Here is a 9,542-nt window from a genome sequence, read left to right as displayed (position 1 = left end):
AGGCCTTCTGGAGGAGGTGAGCGCTAAGTAGGGCCTTGAAGGGAGGAAGAGAGCTAGCTTGGCGGATGGGCAGAGGGAGGGCATTCCAGGCCCGGGGGATGATGTGGGCCGGGGGTCGATGGCAGGACAGGAGAGAAAGAGTCACAGTGAGGAGATTAGCGGCAGAGGAGCAGAGGGTGCGGGGTGGCCTAGAGAAGGAGAGAAGGGAGGTGAGGTAGGAGGGGACGAGGTGATGGAGAGCCTTGAAGCCCAAGGTGAGGAGTTTCTGCCTGATGCGCAGATCGATTGGTAGCCACTGGAGATTTTTGAGGAGGGGAGTAACATGCCCAGAGCGTTTCTGGACAAAGACAATCCGGGCAGCAGCATGAAGTGTGGGTTGAAGTGGAGAGAGACACGAGGATGGGAGATCAGAGAGAAGGCTGATGCAGTAGTCCAGACGGGATAGGATGAGAGCTTGAATGAGCAGGGTAGCAGTATGGATGGAGAGGAAAGGGCGGATCTTGGCAATGTTGCGGAGCTGAGACCGGCAGGTTTTGGTGACGGCTTGGAAGTGAGGGGTGAATGAGAGAGCGGAGTCGAGGATGACACCAAGATTATGGGCTTGTGAGACGGGAAGGATGGTAGTGCCTTCAACAGAGATGGGAAAGTCAGGGACAGGGCAGGGTTTGGGAGGGAAGACAAGGAGTTCAGTCTTCGACATGTTGAGTTTTAGGTGGCGGGCACATATCCAGATGGAGATGTCCTGAAGGCAGGAGGAGATGCGAGCCTGGAGAGAGGGGGAGAGAGCAGGGGCAGAGATGTAGATATGGGTGTCATCAGCGTAGAAATGATAGTTGAAGCCGTGGGAGCAAATGAGGTCACCAAGGGAGTGCGTGTAGATCGAGAACAGAGGGGGACTAAGCACTGAACCTTGGGGAACCCCCACAGTAAGGGGATGAGAGGGGGAGGAGGAGCCTGCAACAAAGACTGAGAATGAACGACCGGAGAGATAAGAGGAGAACCAGGAGAGGACGGAGTCTGTGAAGCCAAGGTCTGATAGCGTGCTGAGGAGAAGGGGGTGGTCCAGAGTGTCGAAGGCAGCTGAGAGGTCGAGGACGATTAGAACAGAGTATGAGTCGTTGGATTTGGCAAGCAGGAGGTCATTGGTGACCTTTGAGAGGGCAGTTTCCGTGAAATGTAGGGGACGGAAGCCAGACTGGAGGGGGTCGATGAAAGAGTTGTTGTTGAGGAATTCTAGGCAGTGCGTGTAGACAACTCGTTCAAGGAGTTTGTAAAGGAATGGTAGGAGGGATATGGGGCGATAATTAGAAAGTGAGGTGGGGTCAAGAGAGGGTTTTTTTAGGATGTGAGAGACATAGGCATGTTTGAAGGCAGAGGGGAAGGAACCGGTGTAGGGTGAGCGGTTGAAGATGGAAGTTATGGAGGGGAGAAGGGATGAAGCGAGAGATTTCATGAGATGAGAGGGAATGGGGTCAGAAGCAGATGTGGCCGGAGTAGCACTTGAGAGGAGGGACGAGAGCTCCTCTGAGAATACTGCTGAGAAGGATGGGAGAGTAGCAGAGAGTGTTGAGAGCCGGGGGGCTGGAGAAGGGGGGGAAGTGACTTTGGGGAGGTCGGACCTGATGGATGTAATTTTGTTAATGAAGTAGGAGGCCAGATCGTTGGGGTGAGGGAAAGAGGAGGGGGAAGAACCGGGGGCCTGAGAAGGGAGTTGAATGTACGGAAGAGCTGGTGGGGGTGATGGACATGGGTGTCAATAAGGGAGGAGAAGTAGTTTTGTCTGGCAGAAGAGAGGGCTGAGTTAAGGAAGGAAAGGATAAACTTGAAGTGAACGAGGTTGGCATGGTGCTTAGACTTTTGCCAGCAGCGTTTGGCAGCTCGAGCATAAGAGCGAAGGAGGCGGGCAGTGGCAGTGATCCAGGGCTGTGGGTTAGAAGTAGGAGAGCGGCGAAGTGAAAGGGTAGTGAGTGAGTCTAGCTGAGTAGAAAGGGTAGAGTTGAGAGCAGTAATCTGATCATCAAGACTGGGTAGAGAGGAGAGGGTGGCGAGGTGGGGTGTGAGGCGCTCCAAAAGATGGATGGGGTCAAGAGAGTGGAGATCTCTGTGAGGGAGTAATATGGATTTACGGGGAAAGGAGTGTGAGTGAGGAGGCAGGTGAGACGATTATGATCAGAGAGAGGGATTTCAGAGTTAGTGAGGGTGGACACAGTGCAGCGGTAGGAGATGATGAAGTCGAGGGTATGACCAAGTTGGTGAGTGGGTGAGGTGGGGTGGAGGAAGAGGTTGGCAGCGTCAAGGAGAGATAGAAGGCGGGTGGCAGAGGAGTCGTTAGGGATATCCATGTGGATATTGAAGTCTCCGAGGATCAGAGCGGGCATGGAGAAGGAGAGAAGGAAGGTGAGGAATGGGTCAAAGTCGTTAAAGAAGATGGAAGTGGGGCCCGGAGGGCAGTAGATGACCGCTACAAGAATCTGGAGGGGGTGGTAGAGGCGAATAATGTGGGCTTCAAAGGAAGGGAAGGAAAGGGAAGGGGGAGGAGGGATAGTGCGAAAGCGACATTGGGGGGCGAGAAGGAAACCGACACCTCCTCCTTTTCCGGTGAGTCTGGGGGCGGGGGAGAAGAAGAGGCCTCCGCTGGAGAGAGCAGCAGAAGAGACCGTGTCGTCCGGAGACAGCCATGTTTCTGTTAGGGCGAGGAGGAGTAGAGAGCTAGAAAGGAATAGGTCCAGGATGAAAGGGATCTTACTTAAAACGGAGCGGGGGTTCCAGAGGCCACACTTGGCAGCAGCTGTCGAGGGAGGGGAGGGAGGGGGAAGGGTGAGAGGGGTTGGGAGGGTTTGGATTGGGATGAGTTTGCGGGGGCCTGGGCGGGGATAGTGGGAAGGGGGGTGGCGATGGGAGAGGAGAACTGGGATGGGGTGGGGGTGGGGAGAAGGGGAGGGAGGGGGCCGCGAGGGAGGAGTGGAGGACTGGTGCTGGTACAGAGGTGATGGTGTTGGTAGGGGGTGAGGGGGAGTGGTCTTGGTGGGGTAGAGGGAGGGAAAAACTGGGTGGGAGAGGGGAAGGGGAAGGTGAGGAATGGGAATGGCAGTTGGGAGCAATGGAATTGAAAGTTCATGGTGAGGTCAGCAGGGCGAGTGACAGTACAGCGGGAGGTTAACAATTGAGATGCAGAAGCAATAAAACAGTAGCAATGATATAAGTAGGCGATGGCATCACAGGATGTAGTTAAACAATCAATATGCTATGGCAATAATAAAATTGGCAGATAATGATGTCACAGAGAGCAGATACAAACTATTATGTGCTGGAGTTGGATGGGCCTGTTAAGGGGGGTCAGGGAGCAGAGATACCTGGGGAGAGGAGCGAACAGCCAAATAGCATGGGAGGCCTGAGAATGTGGGAATGAAGTTGGCGTTAATGTAACATGGTGCTAACAAGGGCCTTTTTCCTGGGGTGGGGGGTGGGGGGGAGAGTCCGTCAGGACCGGACCGCGAAGGGGGGTGGCGGGGGGCACTGTAAGGAAGGTCGCTTAGGTGGGGGGGGGTGGAAGCAGGGGGCGTCTATGGGGGCGCTCTGAGGAGAGGAGCCTTCCGGGAGCAGCGGGGGCCACGCGGTGTGATGGCGGGCAGGTGGGCGGGACTCTCGGGAACGGAGCCCCGGGCGTCTATGGTGGCGCTCTGAGGAGAGGATCCTTCCGGGAGCAGCAAGGCCGCGCGGTGTGATGGTGGGCGGGCGGGCCTCTTGGGAACGGAGTGCCGGGCCTCTATGGCGGCGCTCTGAGGAGAGGAGCCTTCCGGGAGCAGTAAGGCCGCGCAGTGTGATGGCGGGCGGGCAGGCAGTCCATTCGGGAACGGAGTCCCGGGCGTCCATGGCGGCACTCTGAGGAGAGGCTCCTTCCGGGAGCAGCAAGGCCGCGCGGTGTGATGGCGGGCGGGCAGGCGGTCCTCTCGGGAACGGAGTCCCGGGCGTCCATGGCGGCGCTCTGAGGAGAGGATCCTTCTGGGAGCAACGGGGGCCACGTGGTGTGATGGCGGGCAGGCGGGCGGGCCTCTCGGGAGCGGAGTCCCGGGCGTCTATGGCGGCGCTCTGAGGAGAGGATCCTTCCAGGAGCAGCAAGGCCACGCGGTGTGATGGCGGACGGGCCTCTCGGGAACGGAGTCCCGGGCGTCTATGGCTGCGCTCTGAGGAGAGGATCCTTCCGGGAGCAACAACGCCGCGCGGTGTGATGACGAGCAGACGGGCCTCACGGGAACGGAGTCCCGGGCGTCTATGGCAGCGCTCTGAGGAGAGGATCCTTCCGGGACTAGCCCTGCCCCCTCCTTCCCCCTCCACCCCCATTCTCCCCTCACCTCCCCGACTCTGCCCCCGCCCCCACCTCATCTGTCAGAAGACCCTGTCTCACCACTTTACCCCCCCTCACACTGGCAAACGACCAATCGCAATTTGCCTTTTATTATTTCGCACTGCATCGAGAGGAGTGGAGTGGGAACACTACCCAGGGGGAAGTGGGAACATAATGGATTCTGTTCACAGTTCGTGGTTGGCCATGAACTCAGGGAATTAAGAAAACTGCAGAGTTAACTTCAGGCTGTACTGCCTGCCCGCCTGCCCGCCTGCCCACCTGCCCACATTCCTGCCTGGCTTTGTATTTACTGAGTGCTTCCTGTGTTCAGAGTATTAAGGACTAATCTTTTGGGAGAGGACAACATAACAGCAAAACAGACACACACCCTGCCCACAAAGTGCTTACCATCCAGAGGGGGAGACAGACATTAATTGGAATAATGCAGTTACGATCATGGACAACGAACTGCATCCTCCTCTGTAGCAGGAGCAGTGGGAGAAGCAGCAGCAGCAGCAACTTTGTTTATCAATCTCTCCCTCCTGGCCCCATGGCTCCCTGGGCACAGGTGTCTTCCCAGCTCCCGGTTTTATACCAAGATCTGAGATCTCAACACAGTACAATAGAGTTCAATTAAGATAAGGAAACTCGAAAACGGTTTTGAAACATACTGTCCTGGATTTAGTGCTTCCTCCGCCTGCCCTCCATACCATCCCATCACCCACCTCTTTACCTCTTCTCCTCCCATTACCCTTCCCTCCCCTCCGTTAAAGAAATGAAACAGACCATCCTCTGAAGTTCTTCTCCTTAGGCGCCACAGGACTCAGGTTCCTCTAGATCCTGACCCGTCATCTCTCGGGGTGTACCAGGTTCTGCTCTCACCCTCTCTGCATCAGTCCTTTATGAACAGGCTCATAAACCTAATCATCATCATCATCATCACCACAATCATGGTACTTGTTAAGTGCTTCCTATGTACCAAGCACTGTTCTGAGCGCTTGACTTGACACCTATCCACATGTTTGGTTTGATTGTTGTCTGTCTCCCCTGTCTAGACTGTGAGCCCGATGTTGGGTAGGGACCATCTCTACATGTTGCCAACTTGTATTTCCCAAGTACTTAGTACAGTGCTGTGTGCAGAGTAAGCGCTTAATAAATACAATTGAATGAATGAATGAATGAATGATTATAAGGTAAATAGGTTGCCTCACTAAATCACGCTGCTATAAGGCTCTACAGGATTCTGAGATTCAAATACTATTCCAAACCCTGTTTGACCTTGAATAATAATAATAATAATAATAATAATAATAATAACAATAACAATGACATTTCTTATGTGCTTACTATGGGCAAAGTACTGTTCTAAGTGCTGGGGAGGTTACAAGGAGATCAGGTTGTCCCACGTGGGGCTCACAGTCTTCATCCCCATTTTCCAGATGAGGTACCTGAGGCCCAGAGGAGTTAAGTGACTTGCACAAAGTCAAACAGCTGACAATTGGCAGAGCCGGGATTTGAAGCCATGACCTCTGACTCCAAAGACCGTGCTCTTTCCACTGAGCCATGATGCTTCCCTTAAGATTCGATTCCCTTAAAATCCCTTGAAGAGGATTTTTCTTCCCCACCCCCGGTTCCAAAATACCTGGGAAGAGTGGCCACGCAAATCTGTTGTGGTCTCTGTGTGTTTTTGTTCCGGGGCGCTCCACCCCCTCCCACTCGACATTCCTCCCCACTCTAGCCCCACGGGGCCCCAAGGCCGTAAGCCCCTCGTGGACACGGAACTTTGTTGTCTTGTACTCTCCCGAACGCTTAGTCCAGTGCTCTGCACTCGATAGGCGCTCGAGCCATACCACTGACAAATCGATCGGTTGCCTCCGGCGACGGGAGAAAGGGGCATGGCTGGAGCATTTGCATACCCATAATGCACGGCGATGGGGGCAGCGGTCAAATCATCGAGTGGACTGAATAGGGAAGTCCTTGTGTGGTCTGCCTGTCCAGCTTCGTTCTGAGCGTCTCCCCGCCCCTGGTCCCTTCCCCCCCCACGCCCCCACCCCCGCGGGGCGTGAGCATTCCTCCCAGAAAAGGGGCTTGCGAGGCGCTGGCGTTAGCCACCGTGACTTAGGTGGACGTACCAGCTGGCTGGCTGGCAAGTGGCGAGGAGTCTGCTACTACTCTTTCTTCTCTTCAAAACGCATAAATCTTTTGCCTTTTACTAAAGATTTCCGTGGAGTGGAGTAACAGACGAACTGAAGGCAATTTTTGCGGGCTCCCCAGGTGGTGGAGCCTTCCTTCGCCCATCCCGAAGAGCAGACCTTTGTTATTCCAGGCCTGAGTTCGATTATCTCGTTGAATGGAGAGGGGGAGCTCCTCGTTAATGGTAGTGGTGGTATTTGTTAAGCGCTTACCATGTACTTAGCGCTTGCTAGGGGGCGGGGTGATACAAGGTGATCAGGTTGCCCCACGTGGGGCTCACAGTCTTAATCCCCATTTCACAGATGAGGTAATCGAGGCCCAGAGAAGTGAAGTGGCACAACTGACAAGTGGCAGAAACGGGATTCGAACCCATGACCGCTGACTCCCAAGGCCCTGCTCTTTCCACTGAGCCGCGCTGCTTCTCTAAGGAATCCCGTTGAGTGCCTCGCTGAGTGCCTCGTCCCACTTCCCGCGCCCGCAGACATGTCCTCCACGTCCCTAGGGCCCCACCCGTGGGGGCTGTGCGAATGCAAATGCAAATGAAGGGTCTACGATCTCGCTCTGTCGCTCTCTGTCTGTCTGTCTCTCCCTCCGCCCCCCTCCCCCTCCCTCCGTCTCCCGCCTCTCTCTCCAGAAGTCTCATTCGTTCGGAAACCACCCATCCCGAGCCCGGCAGGTGATACTCTGTCCCAGCCCCGCGGAGTGAATTTATTGCTTTGGGCGAAGAAGGAAAGGCTATCATTTTCGCGGAGGCCTTTCAGTGTGGACCTGCAACGGCCTGGTCCGGATCCCCATTTCCCATCCGTCCCAGCATGCCCGCAATCCCCTGCCTCTGGGGCTCCGGGACGAAAGGCAGGGGAGCCTGGAAGGGGACCCAAGGACCAAGGAGGGAGAAGGGACGGACGCTCGTAAAGTGCTCAACGCAGGGGTTGGGCGGAGAGAGAGCGCGGAAGGACCAATCTGTGGCCAGGTCCCCAGAGGAGATTTGCCCGCGTCCATGGCAGCCGTGGTGGGGGTGGGTGTCCCACGAGATCGGTGTGTGGGCGGAGCAAAGGCAAATCAAGTGCCTATTCCCGGGCAACTCGGGAGATGGAAAATAAATAGGGTCCCGTCGCTCGGACTGCCCCGAGACAGGGATAACGCTGGAGCGGCAGCAACGGGGGCATCTGCGCAGCTGGACAGGTCCGGGCCCGGGGCCCGGGCTCCCGGGGAGGCTCGGGGTTTTCGGGCGCGGGAATGGCCGTGAGGTGAAAGGGTGATGAGAGGGAGAGGCCGTTTGGAGGTGGGGGCGGTAGGTATCGTTTCTCGCCCTTTTGGCTGATCAAGTGCAGTATTAAGTGTTCTTATCAGTTTGATGTCTGATACATCTTCGGTATGAAGGCGCTAAGTTAAGTAGTGTTTTAGAGAAAAGAGGGGGGTTGGGAGCTTGCTCCGTCCTCTCCGCGCATCGGCCCCGTATTGTAATACTTGTAGGCTAGGTGCCTTTTCCCCCCATGGGGGAATTGAAAGTGACTTACTGAAAGAGAGGTGGTAGTTTTCGGTGACTCCTTAGCGGGCCCTTCTCTTTGGTCTCCTCCCCTTCTCCCCCACGGTGCACGGTAACCGGAGCGTGGCATTCTTAACGCTTGGAGAGACTCCTACAGCCGCTATCCCTACTCCTCGGGAGCTCTCCAGGAGAAACGCACGAGGAAGCCAATCCTCTCTTGCCGCGGCACTTGACCTCTCAGCTGCCTTTGACACTGTGGACCACCCCCTTCTCCTCAACACGTTATCTGACCTTGGCTTCACAGACTCCGTCCTCTCCTGGTTCTCCTCTTATCTCTCCGGTCGTTCTTTCTCAGTCTCTTTTGCAGGCTCCTCCTCCCCCTCCCATCCTCTTACTGTGGGGGTTCCCCAAGGTTCAGTGCTTGGTCCCCTTCTGTTCTCAATATACACTCACTCCCTTGGTGACCTCATTCGCTCCCACGGCTTCAACTATCATCTCTACGCTGATGACACCCAGATCTACATCTCTGTCCCTGCTCTCTCCCCCTCCCTCCAGGCTCTCATCTCCTCCTGCCTTCAGGACATCTCCATCTGGATGTCCGCCCGCCACCTAAAGCTCAACATGTCGAAGACTGAGCTCCTTGTCTTCCCTCCCAAACCTTGTCCTCTCCCTGACTTTCCCATCTCTGTTGACGGCACTACCATCCTTCCCGTCTCACAAGCCCGCAACCTTGGTGTCATCCTCGACTCCGCTCTCTCATTCACCCCTCACATCCAAGCCGTCACCAAAACCTGCCGGTCTCAGCTCCGCAACATTGCCAAGATCCGCCCTTTCCTCTCCATCCAAACCGCTACCCTGCTAATTCAAGCTCTCATCCTATCCCGTCTGGACTACTGCACTAGCCTTCTCTCTGATCTCCCATCCTCGTGTCTCTCTCCACTTCAATCCATACTTCATGCTGCTGCCCGGATTATCTTTGTCCAGAAACGCTCTGGACATATTACTCCCCTCCTCAAAAACCTCCAATGGCTACCGGTCAATCTGCGCATCAAGCAGAAACTCCTCACCCTGGGCTTCAAGGCTCTCCATCACCTCGCCCCCTCCTACCTTACCTCCCTTCTCTCCTTCTACTGCCCAGCCCGCACCCTCCGCTCCTCCACCACTAATCTCCTCACTGTACCTCGCTCTCGCCTGTCCCGCCATCGACCCCCGGCCCACGTCATCCCCCGGGCCTGGAATGCCCTCCCTCTGCCCATCCGCCAAGCTAGCTCTCTTCCTCCCTTCAAGGCCCTGCTTAGAGCTCACCTCCTCCAGGAGGCCTTCCCAGACTGAGCCCCTTCTTTACTCTCCCCCTCGTCCCCCTCTCCATCCCCCCGTCTTACCTCCTTCCCTTCCCCACAGCACCTGTATATATGTATATATGGTTGTACATATTTATTACTCTATTTATTTATTTATTTATTTATTTTACTTGTACATTTCTATCCTACTTATTTTATTTTGTTGGTATGTTTGGTT

General features: G+C 55.4%; 2 non-coding genes across 2 annotated transcripts; both read left to right on the top strand.

Annotated features, from left to right (window-relative positions):
• The first annotated feature begins 6,514 nt into the window (after positions 1–6,514).
• Positions 6,515–6,630, top strand: LOC119941156. Its single transcript, XR_005455178.1, has one exon. It is a non-coding gene; the product is annotated as a U5 spliceosomal RNA (small nuclear RNA).
• Positions 6,631–7,835: 1,205 nt separating this feature from the next.
• On the top strand, positions 7,836–8,027 carry LOC119941131. The gene has a single exon (XR_005455157.1). It is a non-coding gene; the product is annotated as a U2 spliceosomal RNA (small nuclear RNA).
• The last annotated feature ends 1,515 nt before the right edge of the window (positions 8,028–9,542 follow it).

Source organism: Tachyglossus aculeatus, chromosome 19 (assembly GCF_015852505.1).
Source record: "Tachyglossus aculeatus isolate mTacAcu1 chromosome 19, mTacAcu1.pri, whole genome shotgun sequence".
Lineage (NCBI taxonomy): Eukaryota > Metazoa > Chordata > Mammalia > Monotremata > Tachyglossidae > Tachyglossus > Tachyglossus aculeatus.
Note: the sequence above shows the minus strand (reverse complement) of the source record. Positions and strands in the feature narration are given on the sequence as shown.